This window comes from Delphinus delphis, chromosome 4 (assembly GCF_949987515.2).
Source record: "Delphinus delphis chromosome 4, mDelDel1.2, whole genome shotgun sequence".
Lineage (NCBI taxonomy): Eukaryota > Metazoa > Chordata > Mammalia > Artiodactyla > Delphinidae > Delphinus > Delphinus delphis.
Genome location: NC_082686.1, coordinates 9303171 through 9316407, shown reverse-complemented (window position 1 = coordinate 9316407; position 13237 = coordinate 9303171). Strand labels below are relative to the sequence as shown.

The following is a 13237-nucleotide window of genomic DNA, read 5'->3' as shown; positions in this document are numbered from 1 at the left end:
GAGCTATAGCCCCTGCCCTCTGGGAACGTATTTTCTATAAGCAGCATTAATCCAAACGGCAACAAACAGTCATAATTTTCCACGGGCTGTTTTTTGTTTGTTTGTTTGTTTGTTTGAGGTACGCGGGCCTTTCACCGCTGCGACCCCTCCCGCTGCGGTGCACAGGCTCCGGACGCGCAGGCTCAGCGGCCATGGCTCACGGGCCCAGCCGCTCCGCGGCACGTGGGATCTTCCGGGACCGGGGCACGAACCCGTGTCGCCTGCATCGGCAGGCGGACTCTCAACCACTGCGCCACCAGGGAAGCCCCCGAGGCTGTTGGTTTTATTCAAAGTGAGTACCTAAGCAAACTCATGACAATTGAACCTCAAATTTCAAAGTAGTCTTTATCCCCCAAGTATACATATTTCAAATGTATATAGGTAAATAAGCCTATTCTTTTAAGTAGTGCTGATAACTTCTAACTGGGTCAAACTTGACTTTCTATAGCCAGTAACTGATAAAATATATTTTTAGGCCTTAAATCATACACATCCGTGCAAGCACAGATGCAAAACGGCAGAATGCCTGTCTGACATCATTGCTCGGTGGATCCATAACCTTCCTTAGTAAAGGAAGGTTAGAGAAACAAATACCGTATCAAGTGGAGGGGCAATTGACAGAGCTCACAGAAACACAGAGGGAAGGACAACGTAGGCTGCAGAACCACCAAGCCAGGGCAGAGATTCAAAGAGCAGAACAGCACGACACCAATGCCAGGACGTGGGGAGGTGTGCCAGTTATGGAAAGAGGCAGGGTTAAAAGATGAGAGAAGAATGTCAGTTGCATGTCCCTGCCAAATCTTTCACGGCTAATTACACCCTGACAGCCTATAAATTCCTCTAATAGTTTTCAATGAAGAAACTATTCTTCTACCCATTCCCACAACTATTAAGTAGCGTAGCTGGTTTAGACTAGCTTCCAGAATCACCCAAGTGGCGTTGATTATCATTGATGGGTGTGGACAAGAAAGAAAAAAAGAATGCATTCTTGTGAGAGCCTTCTGGGCAAAAAGCACTATGTATGGTAAATATAAGATTCCGCACATAAAATGTCCCTATTTCCCAACTGAAACAAATACCTGAGAAGTACCTGTCCTCTCCTCTTCTCTCTCTCTCTCTCTCTCTCTCTCTCTCTCTCTCTTTCTTCCACCCCTCAGACTAGGACCCAACTCAATAGCTGAGCTCTCCAACCAACCACCCCTCAAATTCGTTTTTCAGAGTCAAGGGATTTATCTTTCCCACCATGGAAGAGTTCTGGTTCCATATATGTCAGCTAAGAAACAAAAATTCAGTTTTCAGAGACAGAGGCTCACTCATCTCCAACCAGCAGCTTCTTTCATGGTTCTGAATGAACACAATGATAGCTAGCATTCGTATGGTGGCTTTTGTCTTCAAGACACTTTAGAAAGAGGAGGGGGTCGTTGGTTAACAGACAACCTTCAAAACCCTATTTTTCAGGTGGCTAGTCTACACTTTGACTGTTTAAATAAAGCAGGAATGGAACAAGACCCATTCAAAAGGTCTAATTCTACGGAGAGAGTGAACCACCTATGGGGCAAAAGAAAATAAGTAATAAAATAAGTGTCAAGTCCCCAGAAGTGAGGCCCCCTCTGCTAAAGGAGTCTTAGGAGTCAGGCACAACTCATTTCAAATCCTTATCCTGCCATTTACTAGCTCTGTATCCTCTGAAAGCATCCATATTCTCACTGGAAAATGGGAGAAATAACACCACCTACCAAATAGATTTAAGTGAGTTAATGTCCAGCCTAGCGGTCAGTAACTGTGGTGGCAGTGGTAATATTATGCCCCGTATCAATGACTCAACTTTTAGAATGTAATTTATTATGTTATAGGACCAAGTCTTTTCAAAATATTAAATGGTTTGGGGATCCTTGAGAATATCGAGAGGTAAGAAGTATTTTGCATTTTTTAAAACAATTTGGGGATTGTTGTTTTAAAGATTTTTTAAACCTTTGCAGTTAATAGCTGGGCACTACTGATGTAGCATGGGAGCATGAGCCAAGATTCTTCCAAGATGTTTGAGTGAGGATGTCTGAAACAAGAGATGCACCACGTGAAACCCATACAGCTGCTTCTTCAGCCCGTCGCCATGCTTGCCACCATTTATTGCATTGGCCAAAAAGTTCGTTTGGGTTTTTCATAAGCTGTTACAGAAAAACCCAAATGAACTTTTTGGCCAACCCAATATTTCCTCTTTGAGTGTGGCTTGGGATAAGGTAGTATCATTTGTGAAAGGAATTGCTCCAAGACACAGAAAGGCTTACAGAGATACTGATTTAAGAGTAAAAATTATGTTTGTTACTTCACCCTCAGTGGGTGAAGACCACTGAGGCTTACAATTGTCCTCTCATCAGCAGACAATTTAGACGTGTGAAGTAATTTCGCTACCTTGTAAATTTAGTACAGTATCCTGACTTAAGGACAACCAAACTGAGCCCAGCTGGAGAATTTTGAACATCCAACTGGATATTTACAGATGACTTCAAAATGTGTACCTCCAGCCCAGATCTCACCTATGGATTTCAGAACCATAAATTCCACGTGGCATCTTAAATGCCACTTGTCCAAATCTGATCTTAAGATCGTCTCTCCCAGTCCCCGTCCTTCTTCCCTCCTCCTGTGTCTCCTCTCTCAGGGAATGGTCCTTCCTACCTCCAGTTTTGTTGAGTAGAATCTGAGGGGCCACCCTTGGCACCATTTTCTCCACCTCCCACCCACACATCACAGCCAACTCATCGCCAACTCCTGTCCATTCTCCCTCCTAATAATAATTAGGTCTCTTCACTTCTCTCCAATTCCATGGCCACCAACGTACAAACCCAAGACACTGACATTTTTTGCATGAACTACGCCCCAGCATCCTCCCTGAACCTGCCCTAATCTCTTCCCCATGGTTTCCAGAATGATCTTCTCAAAACTCAACATTCCACCTTAAATTCCTCCTTGGCTTCCTATTATTCCGGTAAAGGAGGAAACATTGAGCATGGCCTGGAACAATCACCATGATTTGACCGCACAGACGTTTACCTACTCTGGGCTCCAGCCAGGGTCTCTATTCAAATATATGCCCACTCCTGTCACAGGGTCTTTGCTCATGCTCTTCCCCCTCCCAGACAATCTCTTTCGCCTAACCCCACCTCCGCCTGGACAATTCCTACTTGCCCTTCAAATCTCTGCTCAAAAATTGCTCCCTAAGAAATTGTCTTGGTCAGATTCTTACGTTCCATGTGGTTCAGCATGGCTCCATATGTTCATGGAACCATATCTCTTTCTTCAGTGCTCTCCTTTCAGTCTACATTTATCACCCCCCCCCCACCTCACTGTTGTGACTGTTGTAATTGCTCCTCTTCTAGCCTGTGAGCCCAATGAGAGCAGGGACTATGTCTGGTTTGTGCACCATTATACCCTGATTACCAAGGCCAGTGTATAGTGAAAAGTAGGCACTTGGTAAATAGCTGTTGAACGAATGATGAAATGGATGCATGTGAAAAGGTATATTACATGCCTAATAGGAGGATATGAGAGCCTCAAGTGTAACCTTAAAAAGAGTCTATAGGACAAAATTCCAGGGCATGGCTAGGGAAGGGCAGAAGGGCTTCTGCATCCCAGGTCAGAGTCCCACAGCAATGCTACAAAGATCCTAGCCTTTGTTATTTCTAGCAAATTCTGTAGAAAGAGAGGGTACAAATATTTGGGCATCTTCCTTTTATATCACCACCCTGAGAATCTTGAGTTTCAAATGGAGAGTCAACGGTGGGGGTGGTGATGAGAGAAAGAATGAAGGAACATGTCATTCCAAAACATTCTAGAGCTTTCAGGACAAAATGCAAATGTGCCAAAGAATATCAGATAGAAATTGGGCCTATCTACAGTTTTGCAAAATGAATAAGGAGATCTCACAAATAACCATGCGTTTCATATCCTTTACAAATTATGCAGCCCCTCCAACCATCTTAGACGCTGTTGGAAATTTCCAACTAACTGGGAAAAATATAGTCCTCAGCCTTTCCTCAAGATGTCTGAGGAAGTGAGACTTGACACAGGTTTTTTTGACGTGTGGCAAAAGCCACGTCATGTTTCGGAAGGAAGATGGGAAGAGGTGTGTCCTGCCCAACCACAGAGAATTTCTCGGCTGAGAAGAGCCACTAGATCTGTGGCCCGGCTGTGAGCTGCCAGAGGATGCTTGCCTAAATGCTAAAAGGGCTCCAGTCACGTGTTTTTTCTGTTTTGATAATTACTCGTTCATTTGAAAAGAAAAAACAAAAAAAATGAGCACCCATCTCACATGTGAGCCTACATTTAAAATCAAGCTTTCATGATGCATCTTTAGAGAACTAAAAATCTAACAATGCAAGGAGAGAACCCTCCTGCAGAAAGACTAGCACCTTCCCCGAAAGCTACCAGACTGTTCTTTCCAGCACTAGAGCTCAGAGTTTATTTCTTTGTTTCCTTTAAAAACTTCAACTTGAAAGAATATACATGATATTCTGAGTCTGCGTTGCAATCAGAACAACAGAAGTCTAAACTCAAGCTTTAAATAAAAGTGAGAAATGGATACGTGGCTGTGGCTTCTCCTGGCCCAGATCAGGTGATTGAGAAGACGTTCAAGAACCCAATCCCATGAAATGTGCAAGGTGCTGTCACTCACCCAACTCTCTTTTACTCTTTCTGAAGACCCCACCTGTACTGCTTCATCTCCTCTACCTGAGCCAACTTCAAGCCAACCCAGAGCTCTTTTCTTCTAAGTTTACTGAACCTCGATCTTTAACCCCCTGACATTTTCTTGCCTTGGCAAAACCCCTAAAGCTTTCAGGGTGGTTAACAAACAGTAGGTGTCGGCCTCCAAGGGTTAAGAATTCACGCTCCCAGATGATAATCATCAGTATATTGTTCTGGAAAATTAAATACACCTGGGCCAAGTTTCTTAAGGCTGTACTCTTTGGAGATGTTTCAATTTTTTAAAAAAAGAAGCAGTTCAAGAATGTGAAGTTCATTGTTCACGTATATTTCCCTAGACTTCTTTTCTTTTTTCTCTGGTATTTCATTACGTGATTTGGGTTTTCCCCAGATTTTTACCTACCCTGGGCCTCTTTGATAAGTGAAAAATGTGCTTGCACTCTGCCATCTTAGTAGGGGCATCAAATGACAAAAGAAACTGTTCATCCGAGAAGGCCTAACTGCACTATCATTAGATTCAAGCAATCTATCTGCAAAGTTCTCCAGCAAGAAGAATGAACTCGGCTGGGTGGGCACCCTCACTCAAGAAATGCTGATTTAATCCTTCTACGCACCAAACATTAGGCTCGCATCATGTCTCCAGAAAACCTATCAGGATGTTCTGGTTCTCAAGGAATTCACATCTGTTGGGATAATGGACTAGAATAGAGGTGAGCACAGGTTCTACCAGAGGAGTGGACACCCATGGTAGAAGGAAGGCTGAGGAATGCATCACATGATGTAATCACCAGTTCACCAGATGATGGAGATGCCATCATGGCCTCCCGGGTAGAGAAACCAGCGGAGGCAAAGGTAAAGAAATGTGAAAGGACATAGGGATGTTTCTGGGTGGCCAGACCAGGCCGTGGGGAAGAGAAACAAAACTGAAACCTAGGAATATCTATGAAAAATGGGTGATGGAAGCTTTGGTGTGTTGGCTTTATTCTGCATTAAGAGGAAGGCAAAACACAAGGAGGGTTTTCAGTCTGCCAAGGGATTGAACAAGGAGCTGTAATAGGAAGCATGACCAATATATTTTTCCTCTGGCTGTAAGAGAAGTGTATGAGTGGGGAGAGGAGGGCAGAGAAGAATCCTTTTCAGTTGAGGACAGCATGAAGGGACTTCAGGAAGAAGGTGGCCTTTGAACCACATTTTAAAGGAGGGCAGGACTCAGACCATGAGTGACGAGAAACAGTGCCCTGAGCAGAGCAGGGGCACAGGCTGGCCAGTGGGCACGGCCCGTTCCAGAAGGAGCGTGGGATCTGCCAGGGTTGGCCGAGGCTGCTGGAGGCTTAGAGCAGAAGATAAGCAGGCAAGTTAGACTAGATCATGTTGTGGAGGCCTCTGAATGCCACGTTAAGGATATTGTTCTGAAGACAACAGCAAGCCTGCAGGGTTGTTGATGTCCAAGTTACCTGCTCTCTTGCAGTTGGCTGTGATCACATGGGATGTGATCAGAAGTGGTGGACTCACGTATCAGATCTTCCCACCCAAGCTGCCAGAGTGCCTCTTCATTGCCTTTTCCTTTCCAGCTGGTGGTGATGATGCTAAGCTCAGAGTATCCTTGGAATCCCACTGAACATGACTGAAACTCCGTCAGCCTGAATCCCTGAATGAATGGCTGTGTGCACAGAGCCATACCATGACCAGCTTACTCACCCAATACTGTTACGTGAGCAAAAACTAACCATCTATTAATTGTGTGTCATTTTATGCTTTGAGATCTATTTGTTATACCAGCTCTGCCTACCCTACCTAACATTGGCCCCAACTAGCAATGGGGACAGAAAAAGTCAAGAGACTTGGGGACATTAGTCCTCCAGACGTGGCTACCAGTTTTAAGTGCAGGTGAGAGTCAAAGACGGAACCATCATTTCCAGCCAGAATGGAGGGGAGTACTGAGAGGCCATTCACCTGAGTTACCATGGAAGGAGGGAAAGGTTTTGGAGGAAGGTAATGAGATTTGGGACCTGTAGAAATTGGGGTATCTGCGGGGTCCCCAGTGGAGCTGTCCTGCAGGCAGTTAGGAACACAGGCAAGGAGCTGGACCATGGAAGCCTGGTAGAGCCACACAGATGCTTCCAGAACAGCCCATGCTACCCAGGAAGCCTCCCTGTGTACTTTCCTCAAATGTTGCAAATGTCTATGTATAAAATAGACAAAGACCTACTGTCTAGCACAGGGAACTCAATATTTTGTTATATTTTGTAATAACCTATAAGGGAAAAAAAGGTGGTTTTGTAATAACCTATAACGGAAAAGAATCAGTTATACATACACAACTGAATCACTGTGCGGTACACCTGAAAGTAACACAACATTGTAAAACAACTATACTTCAATTTTTTTAAAATACTGCAAATGTCAAGGACCGCAGACTGTATTAATCAGTTATTTAAAATATTACTGATAACCTTTTAAGGTGAACTCTGAATGAGTTATGGGTGCTAAATTGTCTTGGGTTAGTAAAAACTCCAGCTCTGCCTCTTACTAGCATACCAAGAGATGCCACCTCTCAGGGCCTCCATTTTTCTTCTGTATAAAATGGGGTAATGCCTCTGCCCTTGCAGTGAGGAACAAATGGGCAATGTACCCATTACACAGGTCTCAGTGCCCATACATGCAATTACTGTAAACAAATGACAATAAGTACGGCATTTATTGAATTATTCTAAGTGTGCTACTGGATCCACCCACTTAATCTTGACAAACCCTGGTACAATCACTTTCCCCATTCTACAGAACAGGAATCTGAGACCAGAGAGGTTAAGTAACTTGCTCAAGATTACACAGCTAGCGGTGAAGCTGGGCTCCAGCCCCAGCAGGCAGACTGTGGCACATGGGCTCTTCCCTGCCACATGACACAACCATCCAGGGAAGGCACAGTCCCCTCAGGAGCACAGTGTCCCTCTTCCTCCTTGTTCTTTCCTGAGTCATGACCTAGGAAGCATCTCCAGCAGTTGTGAGCACTTGCTCATTGCCTCTATCAAGCAGTTCATCAAGGCAGCTGGCAGTTCTCCGCAGGTTCTAAGTGGTTATGAGAACTTCTGACTTATTCTTGAATAGCATTTTCACAGTAATGGAGAAAAGTCAAGAATTCCCAAAAAACAAATGCTAGTCGGGCAAGATAACAATCCCAGGGCTGGGCTTCCCTGGTGGTGCAGTGGTTAAGAATCTGCCCGCCAATGCAGGGGACACGGGTTCAAGCCCTGGTCTGGGAAGATCCCACATGCCGCAGAGCAACTAAGCCCGTGCGCCACAACTACTGAGCCTGCGCTCTAGAACCTGTGAGCCACAACTACTGAGCCCGCGTGCCACAACGACTGAAGCCCGCACGCCTAGAGCCCGTGCTCTGCAACAAGAGAAGCCACCGCCATGTGAAGCCCGCGCACCACAACGAAGAGTAGCCCCCGCTCGCCACAACCAGAGAAAAGCCCGCACGCAGCAATGAAGACGCAACGAAGACCCAACGCAGCCAAAACTAAAGTTAATAATAATTTTAAAATTTCTTTAAATAAAACAAGCAATCCCAGGGCTTCTATAATGCTCTTAATTTTCCAAAGCATGCCCGTGATCTTCATCTCACTTCCACCAAAGGAGATTGGAACTCGGGCCATTCAAAGGTTCATGGAGGGAAAAAGAGGACACTGGCAGAGAAAATGTAAACTGTCCCTCTTGAAAGAGGCTACTTGCTGCACCCATTTTTCTCTGTCTTAGCCAGGACCATCTGGAGCCCAGGAGGACCTGCATAGTAGGGGGGAAGGGGAGATGGGTCATTTCAGCTGCTTGGGTGGGCTGCAGGACCCCCCCCGTATGGAAGGGCACCTCTCCAGAGGTTGCTGCTGCTGTTCTTCCCATGGGTGTCTCTTCTCCAGGCTGTTCTACCGCAGGTTTCATTCTGGGGGACAAGATCAGACTGGCGCAGAGGCTCTGCTACAACTTACTGAATGTTAAAGTACCATGAGGTTAAAACTTGAAAAAACATCAGGGCTTGGGGCAGCTCAGACCTCAGTGCTCCACTTGGTAGAGTGTAATTTCCCACATGGGGAGACCCGGGATGCTGTGCTGTCACCGTGTTACTATTACGACACTCCAAGCAGTTGCAAAGCCGAAACGCCCGGAGTACTTCTCGGTAGTTTCTGACCCTGTCTGCAGGAAGCTTGACAGGACCCAGAGGCCTGGGTCAAGCATCTCGCTTGATCCGCGCACTCTCTGCCACCTCCCGGCTCTTGCTGTTAGCGCCTGCAGAAGCCACGGGCACGGAGAACTTTCCTCCACGGTGCACAGACGTCCCCAGGCTCCTTTCAGGATTCCAAAGAGCTCAAGGACCTTCTTCTCCCAGTTACATCCCTTATTCCTAAGCCTTGGTGCCCATCTCACCCTCCTTTAAAAGGGGGGAGCGGTATATTATATTTTAAAAACCCGGAATAAAACAGGGATCAATCAACATATTTCTTAGAAGAACTTCCAAGAGTCTCCGGCCTCACCAGCCACAGAGGCTGGCTGTTGCCTTCTTCTTTGCTTAGCCTGCAGCTCATTTAAGGATCATTAGAGATGACTCATGTTCCAGTTCTTAAAATCAAACTTCTGCCAAATCCAAGACTCTGAATTTATCCAAATGGTGGAAACATGCTTTTACCACCCATCCACCAAAATACCTCTCATTCAGATCAACATTATGGCTGATTCAATCCTCTCAAATTTTAAAAATATTCTTACGCCTTCACCATCAGGACAGAGGCCCTCAGTGTTCCTCACACAGGCTCAGAGAATTCTATTCACAGTGGGGTTTACTGACCAGGGTTCCGGCCTTCCTTTTTTTTTTTTTTTAACATCTTTATTGGAGTATGATTACTTTACAATGGTGTGTTAGTTTCTGCTGTATAAAAAGTGAATCAGCTATATGCATATGTATATCCCCATAGCCCCTCCCTCTTGCATCTCCCTCCCACCCTCCATATCCCACCCCTCTAGGTGGTCACAAAGCACTGAGCTGATCTCCCTGTGCTATGCGGCTGCTTCCCACTAGCTATCTATTTTACATTTAGTAGTGTATATATGTCCATGCCACTCTCTCACTTCGTCCCAGCTTACCCTTCCCCCTCCCCGTGTCTTCAAGTCCATTCTCTACGTCTGCATCTTTATTCCTGTCCTGCCCCTACGTTCTTCAGAACAATTTTTTTTTTTTAGATTCCATATATATGTGTTAGCATACAGTATTTGTTTTTCTCTTTCTGACTTACTTACTTCATTCTGTATGACAGACTCTAGGTCCATCCACCTCACTACAAATAATTCAATTTTGCTTCTTTTTATGGCTGAGTAACATTCCATTGTATATATGTGCCACATCTTCTTTATCCATTCATCTGTTGATGGACACTTAGGTGGCTTCCATGTCCTGGCTATTGTAAATAGAGCTGCAATGAACATTGTGGTACAAGTCCTCTTTTTGAATTATGGTTTTCTCAGGGTATATGCCCAGTAGTGGGATTGCTGTGTAGTATGGTAGTTCTATATTTAGTTTTTTAAGGAACCTCCATACTGTTCTCCATAGTGGCTGTATCAATTTACGTTCCCACCAACAGTGCAAGAGGGTTCCCTTTTCTCCACACCCTCTCCAGCATTTACTGTTTGCAGATTTTTTGATGATGGCCATTCTGACTGGTGTGAGGTGATACCTCACTGTAGTTTTGATTTGCATTTCTCTAATATTAGTGATTTGGAGCATGCTTTCATGTGTTTCTTGGCAATCTGTATGTCTTCTCTGGAGAAATGTCTATTTAGGTCTTCTGCCCATTTTGGATTGGGTTGTTTGTTTTTTTGATATTGAGCTGCATGAGCTGCTTGTAAATTTTGGAGATTAATCCTTTGTCAGTTGCTTCATTTGCAAATATTTTCTCCCATTCTGAGGGCTGTCTTTTCATCTTGTTTATGGTTTCTTTTGCTGTGCAAAAGCTTTTAAGTTTCATTAGGTCACATTTGTTTATTTTTGTTTCTATTACCATTTCTCTAGGAGGTGGGTCAAAAAGGATCTTGCTGTGATTTATGTCATAGAGTGTTCTGCCTATGTTTTCCTCTAAGAGTTTTATAGTGTCTGGCCTTACTTTTAGGTCTTTAATCCATTTTGCGTTTATTTTTGTGTGGTGTTAGGGAATGTTCTAATTTCATTCTTTTACATGTAGCTGTCCAGTTTTCCCAGCACCACTTATTGAAGAGGCTGTCTTTTCTCCATTGCATATTCTTGCCTCCTTTATCAAAAATAAGGTGACCATATGTGCGTGGGTTTATCTCTGGGCTTTCTATCCTGTTCCATCGACCTATATTTCTGTTTTTGTGTCAGTACCATACTGTCTTGATTACTGTAGCTTTGTAGTATAGTCTGAAATCCGGGAGCCTGATTCCTCCAGCTCCGTTTTTCTTTCTCAAGATTGCTTTGGGTATTCGGGGTCTTTTGTGTTTCCATACAAATTGTGAAAATTTTTGTTCTAGTTCTGTGAAAAATGCCATTGGTAGTTTAAGAGGGATTGTATTGAATCTGTAGATTGCTTTGGGTAGTATAGTCATTTTCACAGTGTTGAGTCTTCCAATCCAAGAACATGGTATATCTCTCCATCTATTTGTCTCATCTTTAATTTCTTTCATCAGTGTCTTATAATTTTCTGCATACAGGTCTTTTGTCTCCTTAGGTAGGTTTATTCCTAGGTATTTCATTCTTATTGTTGCAATGGTAAATGGGAGTGTTTCCTTAATTTCTCTTTCAGATTTTTCACCATTAGTGTATAGGAATGCAAGAGATTTCTGTGCATTAATTTTGTATCCTGAAACTTTACCAAATTCATTGATTAGCTCTAGTAGTTTTCTGGTAGCGTCTTTAGGATTCTCTACGTATAGTATCATGTCATCTGCAAACAGTGACAGCTTTACTTCTTTTCCAATTTGGATTCCTTTTATTTCTTTTTCCTCTCTCATTGCCGTGGCTAAAACTTCCAAAACTATGTTGAATAGTAATGGTGAGAGTGGACAACCTTGTCTTGTTCCTGATCCTAGAGGAAATGGTTTCAGTTTTTCACCATTGAGAACGATGTTGGCTGTGGGTTTGTCATATACGGCCTTTATTATGTTGAGGTAAGTTCCCTCTATGCCTACGTTCTAGAGGGTTTTTATCACAAATGGGTGTTGAATTTTGTCAAAAGCTTTTTCTGCATCTATTGAGATGATCATATGGTTTTTATGCTTCAGTTTGTTAATATGGTTTACCACATTGATTGATTTGCATATATTGAAGAATCCTTGCATTCCTGGGATAAACCCCACTTGATCATGGTATATGATCCTTTTAATGTGCTCTTGGATTCTGTTTGCTAGTATTTTGTTGAGGATTTTTGCATCTATGTTCATCAGTGATATTGTTGGCCTTCCTTAATCAATAGAAACTGACTAGAGGCCAGAGAAGAAATACAAACAAGGCTTTAACGGGGCTGCTGCTGCAGCAAGGGGAAGCAAAAACAAGTAACATGTTCCCTTACTCACTCCCCAAGGGAGGACAAGCTGGTTCCTCATATGGGATGAGGGTAAGGGCGGGTTCAGTGTTCCTCATATAGGATGAGGGTAAGGGCAGGTCCAGGGGTCGGGCCAGAGGAGTGGCTTAGGGGTTTGCCCACCCCTTTGGTGGTGTGTACAGAGGTATGCACAATACCCTGCTCTTGCTCCCCGTACTCTGTTTTTGCTCCCAGCTCTTCAGAAGTGGCAGTTGGGTTTTTGGACTTTTTCTTTCTTGTTGTCCATAATTTGCCCCAACTGCATATGGATGCAGTTATTTTTAGTCTCTTTTGGTTTCTTTGTATTTTGTTGCTTGAGAAGACATTTGTCCAGGTGCAACCATGCCGCAAAGGGTCCTAGGTCCCAGCCTGTCTCAGGGTTACCAATTCACAGTCTGACAGAGTACTCCTATCACGGGCATTTTTAAAAAGCTGACCAGGGGCTCAGGTATGCACATCTTGATGGTGAGCTCCTTTGATTCAAGCTCTTCGTTTTGCTGGTGAGAAAGCCAGGCCCATGACAGTAAAAGGTTTGCCCAAAGTCACATGGCTATGAAGGAAGCTTCCAACATGACACGGATGCTCAAACAGCTCTGACCTTTGCTCTAGGTCTAAAGGAGGGAAATCACTGTTTATTAATTCCTCTTAGGTCAACAATCATTTAGTTCTCTCGTTGGTAACAACTTCTCTCCTTACCAAAGAAGACTTCATGGCAGAGCGAACTAGGCTCAAAGAGGGAACAGCATTTGACTATGAACAGGTGGAAGGGAGACTGTTCCAGGCAGCAGAAACAAAGGCATGGAGGTGGAACTTTCTGAGGTACATAACAGGTCACAGAGTAAGTGGTTCCTTGGAGTGGAGCACAGGCAGATGAAAACGATTTAAACAATTGTATCCTTGTAACTATTTTTCAAAAGTAA

At 44.0% G+C, this 13237-nt stretch overlaps 1 protein-coding gene across 2 annotated transcripts in view; it reads right to left on the bottom strand.

Moving 5' to 3' along the window:
• Positions 1-13237, bottom strand: part of SETD4 (SET domain containing 4) — a 284441-nt gene that overhangs the window by 91830 nt on the left and 179374 nt on the right. The window lies entirely within an intron of this gene.